At 42.1% G+C, this 18,046-nt stretch overlaps 1 protein-coding gene across 2 annotated transcripts in view; it reads left to right on the top strand.

Annotated features, from left to right (window-relative positions):
• Window positions 1–18,046, top strand: part of DENND2B (DENN domain containing 2B) — a 174,696-nt gene that overhangs the window by 18,621 nt on the left and 138,029 nt on the right. Inside the window, exon 1 of one of the 2 annotated variants that reach the window (XM_032641438.1) lies at window positions 1,178–1,506. The exons of the other annotated variant lie outside the window; for it this stretch is intronic. The gene's annotated coding sequence lies outside the window, so the exon portion shown is untranslated. Of the gene's footprint in view, window positions 1–1,177; window positions 1,507–18,046 lie in introns of those variants that run through there. 2 annotated transcript variants of the gene reach the window in all.

Here is an 18,046-nt window from a genome sequence, read left to right as displayed (position 1 = left end):
ATTTTTGACGCTTGCCCTGCAACTGAGTAAGTACTTCTTTAGGGTATGTGACAGTTGAATTGGCTTGGGCTTTGGAAACATGTCTTGGCCTTAGAGTCTGTTTATGGTCATTCTTTTTTTAAAAAAAACAAATTTTATTTAGCATATTTATTTATTTATTTATTTTTGGCAGTGCGGGCTTTCTCTAGCTGTGGCAAGTGGGGGTTACTCTTCGTTGTGGTACGCAGACTTCTCATTGCGGTGGCTTCTCTTGTTGAGGAGCACAGGGTCTAGGGTGCGCAGGCTTCAGTAGTTGTAGCACACAGATTCCGTAGTTGTGGCTCGCGGGCTCTAGAGCGCAGGCTCAGTAGTTGTGGTGCACGGGCTTAGTTGCTCTGCGGCATGTGGGATCTTCCCGAATCAGGTATGGTCATTCATATACGTTTGCTCCTACAAAATGTAACTAGGTTTGTGAAAGTCAATTTTGTGCATTTCAACATTAAGTTCTATTTATAGTGACTTATGGGATGAGAAATTGGGCTACATGGCTTCCTAACATCCCACCATGTATGTATCGGTTTCGATTTTAAGTGATTTGCATTATACTTTTTCAAGTGGATAGTCATACTGAGTTAACAATTTCTTTAAGAATTCCACTAATAAATCACAGATTCTCACTGCTAGTATTATATTGCTTTTTCTTTAATGACACCCTTTTCCAGTTTTTGGTTTTGCAAGCTAATGGAGTATTTAAAACAAATTCTCAGAATGCCCTTAGAACTTTCGGTTCAGACCAGACGCCTTGGAACCCTAGTGCTTTCAGAGTTCTTCCGCTACTCCTGCAATACCAAATGTAGCTTCTTTTAGCGTCTTTTTGGGTTTTGCAGGGCTCCCCTAGCCTAGGGCTGGGAGAGCGGAAAGAGCTCATCGGTTAGTTTGAAGGCAGGAGGGCTGTACAGGCAGCTTTTCCCAGACTCTCCCAGCTCCGGCTTTTCATGCATACCAGCAGAGCCGCTTTTTTCCTCCAGTGATTGAAACCATCTGGACTGCAGGGGGGGTCACGTGTGTATGAGAAAATGACATAAAGTTTCAGACCCCCTTGTGCTTTGCTCCAGACCCAGACAATTCTTGGTCGGATGGTCCGAGGTGAGGGCCGGTCCAGTTTGAGGACCAACTCCTCACCCTGCCCCCGAGCCCTGTCTTCCCATCCTCAGCGCCCTCCCTTCCCCCTTTGCGCACTCTCAGCGCGGTTTTCTTGTTCCCTCCAGAGCCTCCGAGCACACCCCCTCCGCCAGGCTCCAGCAGCCCACCCTTTCTGTCTCGGGTGGAGGCACACCTCCTCCACGCCCCCCTCCACTCAAATCTGTGCTCCCTCCCTTCCCTCTCCCTCCAGCCCGGCCGCAGCTCTGGGCGCGGATGCCCGCCCGACGACCGCCCTCTCTCCCGGAGCGGCTCCTCCTCCGGGCTGCGCGGCTGCAGTCAAGCCCCCATCCGTGCGAGCGCCCAGCCTGGCTGGGGAGCGCAGAGGTAAGTGCGTCCGGGCCGCCGCCCCGGCTTTCCCTGCCCGTCTTCTCGCTGGGAGGTTGCTTGCTTGTCCCAGTGCCCTTGCTCCAGGCCGGGTGGCGGGCAGGAGGGCCGCCGGTTCCGGCTCTGCCTCTGCCGCGCCCTGCCCTGCCGCTGCAGTCCTAGCCCTTTTCCCGCTATTCACCACTCCTCGCCCCGGAGGTGTTCCAGCTCTGGGAGTGTTTGCGTTCGGGGGCCTCTGAAGGCGCAGACGAGCTGGGCTGTTGGGGGCTGCCCTCCGGACGCTCGTGGCTAGCCCTACTTCCCGGCTCCGCTGGGGCGCGCAGTTAGGGGTGGGGAACATGGAGCCGAGGGTCTGGGGAAGTGCAGAGCTGTGGTGTGCGACGAGGAGCCCGAAGTCCGAGCGGTCCTGGGAGTGGACTCTGTGCGAGCCCCTGGACGCGCCCGGGCTGCTCTGCAGCTCTTACCTGGAGCTGTGGTAGTTTGTGTGCGGGCTCCTTCAAGAACACACACACACAACTCAAACAAAGGAAAATGAACTTCGCAGTCTATTACTTTGATTACCTTTCCTTTCTCACCCTTGTTCTGAAGTGCACTAAGTATTAAAAGTGTATTTTTAAGTGACCCAAGACTAAAGGACCACACTTCAGCCAACGTTTTATGCCACCTTATTAAAGAATTCAGTAGTTTGTAGAGTTCAAGAGACTGAACGTTTTCAAGTGTTTCTAAAGAGAGATTATTGCATTTTCCTGTGGTCTGTATGAGACTGCGGTTTATAATTATTTGAACCTGAGTAAAACAACTTAACTAAGTGAGAGAATTGGCCTTAATGCTGCCTTAGTCCAGCTCTTGCTTTTATCCCCATGCAGGTGTTTCTGCTGTTTGGACCACAGGGTCTTGGGAATGGTGAAGGGGTCATTATCCCATCTCCAGGGCTGTTTTGAGCTATCCCTTATGTGCACATACATCAATTGGCCATCTTAGGACAGGCCACAAGGTTAAAACCCAAGTGACTATATTACTGTTTGTTTGTTTTTTTCTCCAAGTAATATTTTCAGAAAGTGAATCCCTTCACTGATGAGATTTTTCAGAAATAGGAGTTTCTAATGTATCAGAAATAGTCCAGGTTCCAGAAAGCTAATCAAAGGTAGAGATCAGATTGCTGTTAATCTGTCTCCCATGCTGAATTAAGGGCAGCACAAAGCAAGGGCTCAAAAAAACCTGTTGAATGCATGGAGTGAATTAAAGCATCTTGGACTCTGCCAGCTTGGCTGAGAGTCCCCCTGTGACTACATAGATTAAGGCTTCATTTTCATTTACCCAATAAATATTACCCTTGGAAAAACTCTCCAAGATACGGGTGAGATTTGGTCAAGTGTATGTGGGAAGTGGTATTATCCCCTAATTGGGCCAGAAGGGCAACCATTATTGGTAGACAACCCCAAGGCAACTGAATCTTCAAAGTATTTTTCATTGAACACTTAAATTGTTATTGGCTTGACAATTGATAAAAACTTTGCTCTTGGGTTGGTGGACTCATCGGGGAAAGAGGAGTGACACATAAGAGAATAAAAATTTTAGATCCATTGGCTTAGACTATAAGAACTATAGAAGCTCAGAGGAGAAAATGATTATGAGCCAAGGTAGTTTCATAGAAGAGAAAAGATTTCAATTAGGCATTGAAACAAAGCATGGTTCTGAAATTAGTGGAAAGTTGATGGGGAGAATTTTCAAGAGAAGAGAGAGTCGACCTTTTGGATTGGAGCTAGGGAAAGAAGTGATGCTTACTGAGCATCTACTCTGTGCCATATGCCATGTTCTCTCTTCCATCTTCTAGTGCTATGAAGTAGGTATTGCTGTTCTTGTTTTAAAGAGAGATGATCAAAAAGATAAGTAACCTGTTCAAGATCACACAAATAGTAAGAGGTAGAGCTGGAATTCCAGCTCCCTGAGGTCTGATTCTAAAGCTTGTGCTTCCCCAGCTGCCTTCCACAATGGCAATGGCAGGTTCAGTTGAAGCAGACTGGTCAGCTTGAATTCTGGCTCAGGAGCTGGAACTTTATCCTGTAACATTGTCTAGCTTTTAAAGATTTTTGAGAAAAGAAGTGATGGGCAATGTTTTTAGATTAATGTGACATCTGTGTACAGGAATGTGACACACTCATCTTAGGTAAAGTGCAAGATGTAGTTCTTAATTAGCGGGTTAAAGAAAGTGAGTGTAGTCAGGATAACTGGGTGTGTAAATTCCTGCCCCGTTTCCCATATCCTTCGATGGCTTTGTTCACTAGGTAAAAATGGGTTGCACAGACCACAGGGCTGCCAGGGATCAGAGAAGAGCTGGGTCCCAGCAGGTGAGCGTTGACATGGAATGTGTATGCGGAGCAGCACGACTGCCGGTTTGTCATTTATGTTCCCCATGTGTTTTTCAATGCTTTGGTTAAAATTTTTTTTTCTTTCCTGACTACCCTGGGATGTAGATCAATGTTGTAATTTGTTTAAAAGCCTTTCCTAAGTGGCAAAGTTGAGCTCCCAAACTAGGGCCTCTGCCCTAAAGATGTTTAAGTTGAGATGCCCTTTTCCCCCCAACGTTCTGTTGCTTCTTATAAATGCTGAATTTTTTTTTGCGGTACGCGGGCCTCTCACTGTTGTGGCTTCTCCTGTTGCGGAGCACAGGCTCCGGACACACAGGCTCAGCGGCCATGGCTCACGGGCCCAGCCACTCCGCGGCATGTGGGATCTTCCCGGGCTGGGGCACAAACCCGTGTCCCCTGCATCGGCAGGCGGACTCTCAACCATTGCGCCACCAGGGAAGCCCATAAATGCTGAATTTTAAAACTTGGCACTAGCAAGGTAAAAATGAATTGAGATTACCTTTCTTATTAATAAAACCAATTAGGAGAAAATGTACATTTATTTCACTTTTTGTTATGGAGGAGCAATAGGATGCCTTGGCGTAGTTACTGTGTGGGAATTTAGAAGGGATAGGAAAGCCAGGATTTAGGGATGTGCAAAGCTCTTTCTACCTGGCCACATTTCTTACCAGTTAATTGTGTTATTCATGTGTACAGCTAGGGAGCTTACAGGGCCATTGACTATCCAAGTTTATAGGCAGGCCCTTTGATTCTCTGCAGATAATGGGCTCAGGAAGGGCAGCAGTGGGTGGAGCCATTTTGTTGGAATTGTCTCCCACTTTGAATGAATACAATCTAGATTTCTTGCTCTTCCTTGTGCAACCTCTAGGCCTTTTCCTCCTCTGAATGTGTCAGTGCTCTGAAGACTTGGTTCTTAGGCCAAGGAATATCAGGTAACAGGAGGCTGCACAAAAAAGGGCAGCTGACGGAAAAATCAAGTTTGTCAACTAAAGAAGTTTTAACTAATGTTAGAGTCAACCATGTTTTTTTGTAAAATAAAAAACTGCAGGGCTTCCTTGGCCGCGCAGTGGTTGAGAGTCCGCCTGCCGATGCAGAGGACACGGGTTCGTGCCCTGGTCCGGGAAGATCCCACATGCCGCGGAGCGGCTGGGCCCGTGAGCCATGGCCGCCGAGCCTGCGCGTCCGGAGCCTGTGCTCTGCAACGGGAGAGGCCACAGCAGTGAGAGGCCCGCGTACCGCAGGAAAAAAAAAAAAACCAAAAAAACCTGCAAAACCAAAATTTGATCTCAGTTCTCCAAATCCATTTTTACCTTTAGGAGCCTCTAACCGGAGAGCTTGCCCTATTGAATGAGGCTTTGGTGTGTAAAATTCTCACCAGCACCTCTAAATGTGTCAGGACATGACTCAGTTTGGGTTTTGGACCTCTGAGGAATGTGACCTCTTGGTGTAGGGGATTTAGAGTCCAAAGATATGGGTTAAGGTTCCAGCTTTGCCATTTATTTAGAAGTGTCTGGAATTCGATGTTGGAGGGATTTCTTAGCTCAGTTTATCTATTTCTTCTAGATCAGGGTAGTCTCCCAGGATGAACTGTAGTTCATGCCCTGATAAATCCCTTGGTTCCTTCTCCCATTTTGTATCTTGTATCACCTGAAAGCCATTTTGTTTTATCTGTGGCCTGTGGTTATAGATGAGAAAGGAAAACCATCTAGGATTCTCTCCAGAGAATGGCAGATCTCATTGTTAGTTACTGGTGATCTTTTGGTATGGATTTCTGTGAGAATGCTCTTGAGGTTAGTTTTGAGAGTTGAGGTCTCAGAAGGGAGACTTCGGCAGTGCTCTTGTTTAAATGTCAGAGATGTTTGGTTGCATTTGTGGCTCATTGCTTACACAGTTGTTAATGTTTTTATATTTCGTAAGCATCTGTCATTTTTATAATTTATTAAAGGAATGATTTAGATTTTCTAAGATAGCTAAAAGCTTAGAAAAATAAGACTAGAATATCCTTTTGATACTCAGATGTAATCTCGTAGTGTAGTAGAACCACTTGACTATTTTAACCCACTCCATCTCCAAATATCCTTAAATTTTTCTCAAGAGATTTGCTCTCTCTCAAGAGACTTCACAACCTCTCCAGGAAATGTTTTCTGAGCTTTCCAGACTGATGATCGCAGATTATCTCCTTGTCGTTAGCCTGAGTTTTCTTTTAGTGTTTCTTACTTTTACTGTTTTCCCATCCCTCTTCAATGCATAGTTGTTCGCAGAGTGGACAAACTGTCTTTCCTGGACCCTAACGTCAGCTACCAAAAGTGCAGATTGTTCCTTCTGTACCCATCCTTCCCTTCCCTTTCTCTGGCTAAACAAGCTGAGCTTTCTCCGTTTAAGTCTTGCTTTTTAGACCGATGATTATACTTGTTGTTTTGTGTGTTGTTTTATGCAGGAAGTCAATATCAGATATGTTGGCAATTAGAGCTTTCAGATTGAAGGGAGCCTTTTGGAAATAAAATGTGCTTTTTTTCTCCCCTATCAGCATGAGTAATTGTGGAACATATGTAAACTCGGGAGATGATCTTTTTAAAAAAAATTATCACCAAAAGAATTTTGCCCAAGTCCTTTAAGGACTTAAAAAGAATCCAGCCTTTGCAAGATTGCACTAAAAGTACCAGACTAACCCAATTAAGGCCTTTCTAGAAGTGTGGGAATCATTTGTTCAAACTGGAATTTAGGACCCCCAAGCAAATATGATAGAAATAATCTGCTTAACCCTTTATTAATAGCATAAGAAAGAAAACCCTTTTTAATGGACCTCTTGTGATAAAGGGCCATAGTGATTAGAACATGCTGAGAGTCCTGATTGTCAGTGTTCTGGAAACTGCTTTGAGTGGACAAGTGTCAATGTTGGTGGCTTTTTGTCTTTCTTTGACATGAAGTTGGGATCTTGGTGTTAATTTAGCTAAAGACAAGTTTGAATATAGATATTTGTAGGTTTTTTTCCCCCTTCTCCCTACTCTTCCCTTTCTCGAAGGCTAGATTGGAGTAGATATAGCCTCTAGTGAAGGAGTCAGTGTCTTGGGACATTTTGTCAGACACTGGTCTTCAAGGAAGCACTCTGTATTGCTACCATTTGTACACTCTGGTGTTCAACTAATGTTATTGAATATCTGCTATGGACAAAGCACTGGCTAGTGCTTTCAAGCATCTGTTTGTTCTCTTATTGCTTTTCTTCAGTGAACATGCTTAATATTAGGTGTTTGATGAATTGATTAGTGGGTAGAGTTAAGAAGTCAGATGGGAAGTAATTTTTGGATACCCCCGATTGGATTACTGCTATGGGGAAGTGGCTGTTTGTACATCACTCTGGCTTCTGCTCTAGATGCTGAGATGACCCCTGATAAAGAGGCTCAGCATGTGGGCATGTATTTTCTAGTGAGTGAACAGGGCGCCATCAGTTATTTTTGCTATTAGTCATGTTAGGTTACGTATACTGTTGCCGGGAACTCCACTTAGTGTAATATCTCCTGCATTAGAAAGTGCCCAGTGCGTTAGTAGTAAGGATTGCCTGGAGAAGTTTTTCCTGAAAGTCTGGCCTTGCCACTTGAGCCAGGGATGGATTCTAGGTGCTTAGACCCGAGGGGCTTCTACACAAACCAGAGTGATCCTAACACTGGGATCCAAAGGGAATGGAAGTTCTCCTGAAATTTTGTACTGCTATGGGAGGGGAATCAAAGCTTTTGCTTCTCAGTGGACATTAGATTCTATACACAGAGACCTAGGGATGAAGAAAACCAGCTTACAAATGAATATTTAGTGCTGTATAGGGTTAGGAAGAGCATGGAAAAATGGGATTTAAGGTCAGAGTGTTCATTTGAGTCCTTAATGTACAATTAATCAGAGATAACAGCAGTGAGGGTTTTGTTTTGCTGTTTTTTTCCCTCCACATCTGTGTTTTGACAGGTCACTGCCTTGAATTAGAATAGAATTTAGTACCAAAGTGTTTATACGGAAAGTGATAGCAGAGTCATGGGAGATGGGCAGAGGACACTTTGTATCTTATTTCAGATGGACCATTTTTAAAACCCCCATAAGTAGCTCAGTGGTCCAAATTAGTTAGAAATAGCTTTGCTGAAAGGTATTGGTAAAATAACATTTAGCAGCCTTTTGTCTGTTCCAGGTTTAGATATGAGTGAGAAAGCCAATTTGGAAGCAGTTTCATGTGCTCAGCTCTGCCCACATTCAAATCGCCGACATAGTTCCCATATCCTTGTCACTATTACTGGGCCCTGGGGGCCCAGGGGCAGATCTCAGGATCTGAGGCGCAGATGTGGTTGAAGCCACATCAAGAGTTGGTCCTGGTGGGTCAGCATTATTTTCTGTGGTTATCACCAGCGCTGGGGGCGTGGGGAGGAAGGTGGGTGGGACAATGAAGAGAAACAGAAGGCAGGGCTTCCCTGGTGGCGCAGTGGTTGAGAGTCCGCCTGCCTTTGCAGGGGACGTGGGTTCGTGCCCCGGTACGGGAGGATCCCTCATGCCGCGGAGTAGCTGGGCCCGTGAGCCATGGCCGCTGGGTCTGCGCTCCGCAATGGGAGAGGCCACAGCAATGAGAGGCCCGCGTACCACAAAAAAAAAACAAAAAAAACCCAGAAGGGCATATAGTTCTGTGGAAATTGTCTTTCCACAGAAAGAAATAAACTCTATAAAGAAATAAACTCTTAGAACTTCTTTTCCCCCCTCATTGACTTTTACCATTCTGTTGGAAACTCGTATCACTTGAGGTCATTTTATAAATACTCAGAGTCACTAGCCAGAGGCATTGTGACACCTGTGCATTGGTGGAAGGAGCCCTCCTAGATGATTCTCTGGATGTGTATTTGGCTTCTGCCTATTTTCTTTCCCTCTTTTCACCTAAGTTTTGATGCTGTTGTTGTTTTAAGGAATAATTTGGCTTCAGTGTCCAGAATTCTTTAGGGCTATGGGGACTGGGGGCCAGGGGCCTGAGTGTGACATGTTGCCAGATAGGAGAGACTTTTACACCTAGGCAAATCTCCAGGAAAGAGGAGACAGAAAAGTTTATACACAAAGCATAAGGATTGGGAGTCAGAAGGGAAAATGGCGTGGCAGGTGCTTTGGCCATTGTGACTATCTCTAGCAAGATGGGCCTGATGGTTGGATGATGGTGTGATACTAAAGATATCTTATAATCCACATCATTCCTTGAAGAAGATGAAGAAGTTTTCTTCCTTAAGAGAAAAATATAATAATATATTGACTTAAAAATTTTTAACTTACGTGATGTGTCCACAAGTGTCTGACTCTGTGCCAAGCATGGTAGTGGGTATACAAGTATGTGATAAAAACAAAAAAAAACAACCCTGAACTTAGAAAATATAATTGTCGCCTAAAGAACTCTATAAAATATTAAGTTATCAAGTTTTAAATTGTGAGTTACATACAGGGCCTTTGGGGCCCCAGACAAGGCTTAGGACATTGCAGGTTTATGGAAAAGCCTTGGGTTGAATGGAGGCCTTTGGAGATGTTGGAGTGCCCCAGGGCTCAGGCTCCAGCCCCCTTTTCTTCTCTATCTGCACTTTTCTTAGGTGATCCCATGGCTTTAAAGTACTAGCGTTCATGGAATGTTTACTTTGTGCCAGACTCTGTTCTAGGGGCTTTACATGCATTAGTTTAATCTTTGGACAACTTGGTGATGTAGGTACTATTACCCTCACTTAAAGATGTGGAAACTGAGGTCAGAGAAATGAACTTTTTTGAGATCACACAGTTCATAAACTGGAGAGTCAAGACGTGAACTTAGTTGGAGACTGGATGCCAAGCCCTTAACTGGTTCTGTTTAGCCTTCTAACTGGTCCTGAACTCCTCTACCCCTGTCCCTTCTTCCCATGGCAACCTAAGTATTATGTTCGTCCCCTTCTTTAGCCCTTATAAGAAATCCTGCCCATCACACTCAGAAATAGAATTCACATTTACTACCAAGTCCTTATGTGCTCTAACTCCTAGCCCTCCCACCAGCTCTTCGCCTTCCCCCATCTCTTCTGTCTCAGAGCCTTGGCCCTGCACCTGGGATGCGCTTCTTGAATATTGCTCATCTGCACCCTCACTTCATTCAAGTGTCGGCTCAAATGCACCTCCTCGGGGAGGCTTTCCCTGACCATCCGATGTAAACTACTCTCAGTCAATCTTTAATGCTTGCTTTGTTTTTCTTCCTAAAATTACATTACATATTTGCGTGTTTTTCCTGTCTGCTTTTACAAAAATAAACAAACGCCATGAGGTTAGGGAGTTGGTCCATCTGTTTCCTGGTATCTTTACTTTTTAGAACAGGACATGGAAAGTTTTCCTTAAATATTTGTTAAATGAATAAATGGTGTCATATGCATTTTGTGTTCATGTTTAACATTACTTGGATAAAAAATAGTGGAGAGGAAAGGGATATACAGGTGATACATACAGGTCTGGGTCTTACTTGGCTTTATGTTTATTACCAAGGCTTTGCCATAATATCTGGCCAAGAAAATGCTCAGAAAATCTTAGTTGAATGAATACATTGTTTGATTTATTTTGAATTCCAGACATAGGAGTTCAGAGAAGAGAGAGTATTGTTGACTGGAGTGCTTAGAGAAAATTCACAGAGGACTTGCAGACTTTGAAGGAGAGATGGATTTAGTTGGTCATATAGGAATCATAGAGTAGTTTTAAAAAATTAATTAATTAATTTCTGGCTGTGTTGGGTCTTCATTGTTGCATGCGGTCTTCCTCTAGTTGCGGTGAACGGGGGCTACTCTTCGTTGCGGTGTGCGGGCCTCTCATTGCGGTGACTTCTCTTTGTTGCAGAGCATGGGCTCTAGGTGCGTGGGCTTCAGTAGTTGTGGCACGTGGGCTTCAGAAGTTGTAGCTCGTGGGCTCTAGAGCACAGGCTCAGTAGTTGTGGCGCATGGGCTTAGTTGCTCCGGGGCATGTGGGATCATCCTGGACCAGGGCTTGAACCCATGTCCCCTGCGTTGGCAGGCAGATTCTTAACCACTGTGCCACCAGGGAAGTACCATAGTGTAATTTTTTTAACCTGGGAGGATTATTAAGATGATCTGGCTCAATCTTCCTATTTATAGACAGGGAAACTGAGCCCAGAGACGTGAAGGACTTATCCAAAGGTACACAACTAGTGTATGTCAGAAATGTCTCTGGAATCCAGGTATTAAGTTTCCTAGGTCAACTCTCTTTCCTCTATACAGTGATGTTGGCTTGTGTGGGATAGAAATTGCCATGGAAATTAGGCCATCCTAACTGAATCAGAAGGTTTATACAAGAGGTACATGGGAGATATGGGAAGCTGAATAAAGTAAAGACCAGATCCTGGAGGATCTTGAATGTTATCGTGAAGACTTTAAATTCAGAATGACAGGGAGGCATGTGAAAATGCTTTAAGTCTTGCCCTGTCTTTTTTCTCCAATGAAGGTGACATAATTGGTAGTATAGAAAATGGATTGGAATTGAGGAAGAAAAGTGGAGCCTTGAGGAGTTAGGAGGCCCTTGTAACGATCCAGGTATTAGTGTAGTTAGGGGCCTAGTAGCATTTCAGTTTTTTTTCTTGTTTTTGGAAATTCGTGGTTTTTGAAGATGACATGTAATCCTTTAGTAAGATGTGTGTACCTAGGTTTTTAAGAGAGTTTGGGAGTAAAAAGCCTGGAGAACTGGTATTTTACCTTAATTCTGTACATGGTTGTAAATGACATTTTAGTATCTAAATGATAATTCCTCTTAAAGAAGCCAAGCCAGGTTAGCAAAGTAGGGATAGAAGATAACACTATACCAGTGTGAAAACAGTGATGGAGGGGATGGGGAAGGGCAGGAGGAACAGACGGACAATGAATGGGAGCAGCTTCTAAGAGAGGGCCTGGGCCTCTCTGTCAGAGGAGCTGTGCTGTGTCTGGGGAGTCAGGCCTCCAGGGACCCCAACTTTGCACTGTTTTTTTAGGACTCAGGAGGCTGATGGAAGTAAGACCTGCATCCTGGGCCCACAAATGCTTTGGGTGGATGGGTTGCAATAAAGCCCAGGCCCATACATGTAGTCCACATAAATTTTCAACCAGAGCTGATGAGAACAGATTGATACAGTCCTTACCAGGCCAGTGAATTGGCACAGGGTATGATATTTTATTTATTTATTTATTTATTTATGGCATCAAAAAATCTGAGAGGTTTTTTTTATTTTAATTTTTTATGTTGTAACAAGATTTTGGACCAGAAAGGAACATTCCTTTTTAGACATTTTCAAAGAAAAGAGTTAATACAAATTCTTCTAAGGGAGGTATTATAAAATTAACTGTAGTTTCAGTGAGCATTTATTATTAGTTGAGGAATGACAGACTCTTCCAGCAAGTCAGGTTTATTCACATATGAATCACAGATGTTTGTATTTCAAAGTGTCAGTGGGTAAATTATTTTCTGAGCATTATAAAAAGCAATTCATTAACATTAGATGAAGATACGAGGTTATTACTGATTGTAACAGTGTTGAGCCAGGCTGAAAAGCTTGCTCAGGTTTTGCATGCCTCTATCCATCCTACCGAGCGTCTGAGCACTGATTTCATATTAGGCACCGTGTTAAGTGCTTTGGGGAATTCAGAGATGAAGGAGATTACAATCCCTTTATATTTCAGAGCCAATCTTTCTAGCTGTATCTCCTGCCACTTCTGATAATGTCTACACCTGAACCACAGCACACTCACTGCACACTGTTTTCCAGTCATAGCTACAACTTTTGGCTCAGGTATTCTTTCTTTGAGAATGCCTTTCCTTTCCTTTTTTGCCTAGCAAAAAGCTTTCAGGGTGTGATACTTTAAAAGTTTTTTCCATCCTCAGGAATCTTTTTCCATCTCTAAGGAAAAACTTTAAAAGTCAGCAAGAAGTGAGAACACAGACCTTCAAATAATATCTCATACTGGATCTGAGAGTTTGGGTTGCAGAAAAAAATCCTAGGGTATTCAGCATTCAACAGATACTTGTTGAGCAGGGCCTATTAAACACCAGATACTGTGCTGAACATTGGAGCTTTAATCTTTTGATCATATTGCATCAAATGTTATTAATATAGAATATTAACATTTGGTTCTATTTTGCATTAAGGTCTTTAAGCCCCCAAGGTTATATGGCTCAGTCCATAAGATCTCAGTTAGTTCAGACTGTTCACTTATGCTTGCATTCACTTGTTGGATGTGTACTGTGTAACAGCCAATATGCTGAATGCTGAGACAGTTTTGAAGAAAAGTAAGAATTGGTGAGGGTCCTCAACTGGTTGACTGGAATTTGCCAGGTAGATCTGGTAGCTTCCAGTTTGCTGGGATTCCTGGCCAAGAGGGGAGTGTTGTCAGCAGTACTGTACCTCCTTCATTTGTTCTACCCACACTGGGCACTCCCCTCTCTCCCTTACCTCTGTCCCTGGCCCTGTCTTTAAATTTAAGAGAAATGAAAATTAGCTTCTTTGCATTAAGTTTGGGAAATTCCATTAAGGGCAGCACTTCCTGATGAAACCTGTAAGTTTGCAGTCTTTCCAGGAGAATTTCTTTTGCCCATGTGATCCCTAAGAAGAGCCTTTTCCACGGGAACTTTTTTCCTTCCTCTGAAAGTTGCTTTGCCTGTGTTGTAGACACTGGGCACGCAGAGTTTGGTATTTCTCTGACCCTTCACTTCTGCCTGCTTCATTGGCTCTTTGGGGTTGCTGAGAGGGGCATGGTGTCTTGTTTTCGTAGAATGAATGACACAAATGAGAGGGAGGCAATCATGCTAAATTTTCCCATCGTTTCGAAAAAGCAGCTGCTCAGAACAAAAGAAGACAGTTGCAAAAGAGGAGTGTTTTATTGAATCTTTGGATTGCCATCTGGAGTGAGGTTGTTTTCTCTTCCTTTGCTTGGCATCTGGAGCTAGCTTGTGTACTGTCTGAGGTTTGCTCTGCTTTCTTCGTGTCTGTGGGCTTCTTTAATAGAGAACTACAAAATATAAAGTTATCTTTATCTTCAACTTTAAATTGGTTCTTTTAAAAATATAATATGTGGGACTTCCCTGGTGGTCCAGTGGATAAGACTCAGTGCTCCCAACGCAGGGGGCCCAGGTTTGATCTCTGGTAAGGGAACTAGATCCCACGTGCCACAACTAAGAGCCTGCATGCTGCAAGTGAAAGATTACGCATGCCGCAACTAAAGATCCCGCATGCCGCACTGAAGGTCCTGCACACCACAAGTAAAACCCAGAGCAGCCAAATAAATAAATGAGTAAATAAATATTAAAAAAAGTATATATATACACACATATATATAAATATGTGTATTGTAGTAAATTATAAAAAAAATTAAAACCTTCACTTTCCCAACACCCAGAGATCACCACTGTTGACATCTTTGTGCACCCTCTTCTAGAACTTTCTCTAAGCATATCTATGTACATATTTGTATTCTTTGTTTTTCACCAAAGCAAGATCACACTATACATACTGTATTTCATTCTATCTTATTTTAAAATTATTTCCACTTTTCCTGTTCAGTGAATTTATATTTTAACTAATTCCCAGGCCATGTTTCAGATTTCCCCATTGATCCTCAAGCATCCTGTCATTTTTTCCGTACCAACATTGAACCTATAACCACATGCTATATCTGGTTGTTATGTCCCTTAAACTTCTTTTATTCTAACCCAGTCAGTCCCTTTTGTATGATATTATCTTGTTGAGGAATTATCCTTGGGCTTCCCTGGTGGCGCAGTGGTTGAGAGTCTGCCTGCCGATGCAGGGGACGTGGGTTCGTGCCCCGGTCTGGGAAGATCCCACATGCCGCGGAGCGGCTGGGCCCGTGAGCCATGGCCGCTGAGCCTGCACGTTTGCAGCCTGTGCTCCGCAACGGGAGAGGCCACAACAGTGAGAGGCCCATGTACCGCAGAAAAAAAAAAGAATTATCCTTAATAGACTCCTTTGACTGAGTGCTGACTCTGTGACCTCTGTATCACTAAGAGTTTTACAAATGTCATCTCATTTAACCCTTGTGACAACAATAAGAAGCATGTTATTCTGTATTTTTGCATACTGTCTTCCTGTGAGATCTCAGCTATCCACAGGGATTCAACTATTTCCTTTGTGTGAGAGACTATATCACCTATATCTCAGTGGTCACCTTAAGAGCCTGAACTCTTGAGCCAGATGGCCTAGGTTCAAATCCTTTTTCCACCACTTATATCTGGTCCTGGACAAGTCATTTAACCTCTCTGTGCCTCAGTTTCCTCATCCGTAAAATGGGGTAATAATAGTGGGTACCTCATAAGGTTTTTGTGAGGTTAAAAATGAATTAATATAATATAGGTAAAGTACTCAGAACTACCTGGCATGTAGTTAGTGTATATAATTATTGCTATTGGACAGCTGGATGATCCACAAGCACCTCACACTGTCCGATTCAATACTTATCTGTGGAAAGCTGCTCTTTTTTCTCCTGTATTCACCAGCTCCTTTACAGACTAATCTCTGACTTTTCCTTCTCTCTCAGTAATCACACTCATAAAGTCTTGTCACGCCATTTCTCAAAAGTCCTCCTTGCTCTCTTGCTGCCTCTAACCCATTTAAAGTCTTAACCATCTTCTTCCTGGAATGCAGCTTTAATGTCTCAGAATGCCTGCCCCTGGATTTTCTTAAGTCAATCTCCCAGGCTGCTCCCAGAGTGAGCTTTCTAAAATACAAGTCACTTACCATACTTCCTTGCTAAAAACTTTCCTTTTTATGAGAAATAACATAGAGTAAAGGGCACAGATATTAAGCATGTAGCTTAATGGACTTTAACATTTGTGTTTGCCCATATAACTACCACTCAGATCAAGGACATTTTCAGTGCCCCAGAAGGTTGCTTTCTGTCTCTTCCCAGCGAGTATATGCATCCTTAGCCCTAACCACTCTTCTGTTACCATTTGTTTTGCCTTTTCTTGATCTTCATGTAAGTGAATCACAAAAGCTCTTTATTGAATCTTCTTTGACAGGATAATTCCAAACTCATTTAACATGACATTAAAAAATCTTTGTCATCTGGCTTTTACTTCAAGTCCTTCACACATGGCCTCCCCTTCCTGCTATGCTGAAATGGCCTGTGGTTTGCCAACACAGGCTCTTATTCCCTTTCATTTTTTGTGCTTGATATTCTCTTGGCCTTCTGACTTCATTCCCTGGCAAATTCATCCTTTAAAACTCAGCTCCAGACAGAATCCAGTGCAGAAAGCACTCTGGAGGCATGATTATTATAGGTAGTTACTTATTTACACGTCTTTCTCTCTATTCATCAATTTTAAGAGCCCATGGATGGGGCATTTCCCCCCCTAATTAGTTTTATACAAGTAATTCATATTCTTTCTTGAAAAATTAGAAAACAGAGACAAAAGAATCACCTACAGTTCTACTATACAGAGATGACCATTGCTTACATATATACCAAAATCTGTACCAACACTTTAAAACAAATAAATAAATAAATATGCACTCATAAAATACTACTTATCCACTTTAACCTATTATTTAAATTTAATTTTTTCCCTATTTTTTCTATTATAAAAACACTGTGATGAACATCCTGATGCCTGTATTTTAGTGCAGTTCCCTGATTTTTTTTGGAGGATTCATTCAGAGGTAAAATGGATAGATGAAAGAGATGAACATTTTCAAGGGCTTTTGATGCATTTAGCCAAATCACCCTCCAGAAAGTCTTTAAGGTGTGTACACTTCTGCTAGGGTGAGTGAGTGTCTGTTTATAGCCATCCTTGCCAAGAATGAAAGAATGAAAAGAATGAAAGTAATATTTGCAAATCTGATAAGATAAAAATGGTATTGCATTGTTGTTTAATTTGCATTTCTTTGATTGCTACTGAGGTTGAATATTTTCTCATATGTTTAATGCCATTTAATTGTATTTCTTTTGTGATTTACATGTTCATGATTTTTATATTTTATTTTTACTGATTTTACCAACTCTTAATATTAGGGATATTGACTCAACACACACACACACATATATATATATATATTTATATATATATATATTTATATTTCCCCCAGTTTAACTTTTGACTTTATTGCTTTCCACATATAAACAATTAAAGTAACTTAATGTAGTGAAATATATTAATCTTTTAACAAAAATTTTTTACCTGTAGTGTCATTCTTAGAAAGATCTTCCCTCAGCAAGATTAAGTAAATATCCATTATATATTCTTCTACCTCTTTTATGGTATCATTTTTTAAATTTTAATATTTACTCAATCTGGAATTTATTCTGTTATAAAATAATAGTAATAGCTAATATTTTTGAGTGCATATTATACACCAGACACTAATGCCAGGCACATGCTTTACATGTAATGACTCATTTAATACATTCAACAAACCTGTGGTATCGGCACTGTTATTTTCTCTGTTGGTATCACTGTGAAATTGACCTGTTGACTGTTGCCTGGCTAGTAAATGGCAAAGACAGAATTCAGGTTCAAGTATTTGAACCACAGAGCCCATGCTTTAACTACTCTGCTAACTTTATTTTTGCCAAGGAATTGTCCTAATGTTATTTGTTAAAGAATCCATTCTTTCCCCACTGTTTTGAAAATGCCAATTTTAATCATATAATAAATTCATATATATAACAAAAGTCTAGAAACACACCTAAGTGTGTTTCTAGACTTTTGTTCCATTGGGCTGTCTGTCTGTTATGGTGATAATGCCAAACTGTTTTAATTTGTGTAGCTTAAAGACTATATTCTCCTCACCTTTGCACCCCCAGTGCCTAGTAGTGACTGTCACCTTGTAGATGTTTAATGAATATTTGAAGAATGTTGTAATCCTTGGAGGTTCATGGATAGAATTCAGAGGGTCTGCAACTTGGGTAGAAAAATTACATCATCATTTTCACTGACCCCCGTACTGAAATTTAGTATTTCTTTTAATTATGAGTATAGGCAATAGAGCACAGTAGTAATAGTACTACCTGTGACTTTGTCACTGATAGAAATCATAGATATTTGCCTAGGTGAACCCTAGGTTAAGAACACTTACTTTACTGTGTTTCTTTCTTGAGGCCGTTTTATCACTGTGTATAATACCAAGGCAGAGCTTGATACTTAGTAGATGCCCAATAAATATGTTAATT

Source organism: Phocoena sinus, chromosome 8 (genome assembly GCF_008692025.1).
Source record: "Phocoena sinus isolate mPhoSin1 chromosome 8, mPhoSin1.pri, whole genome shotgun sequence".
NCBI lineage: Eukaryota > Metazoa > Chordata > Mammalia > Artiodactyla > Phocoenidae > Phocoena > Phocoena sinus.
Note: the sequence above shows the minus strand (reverse complement) of the source record. Positions and strands in the feature narration are given on the sequence as shown.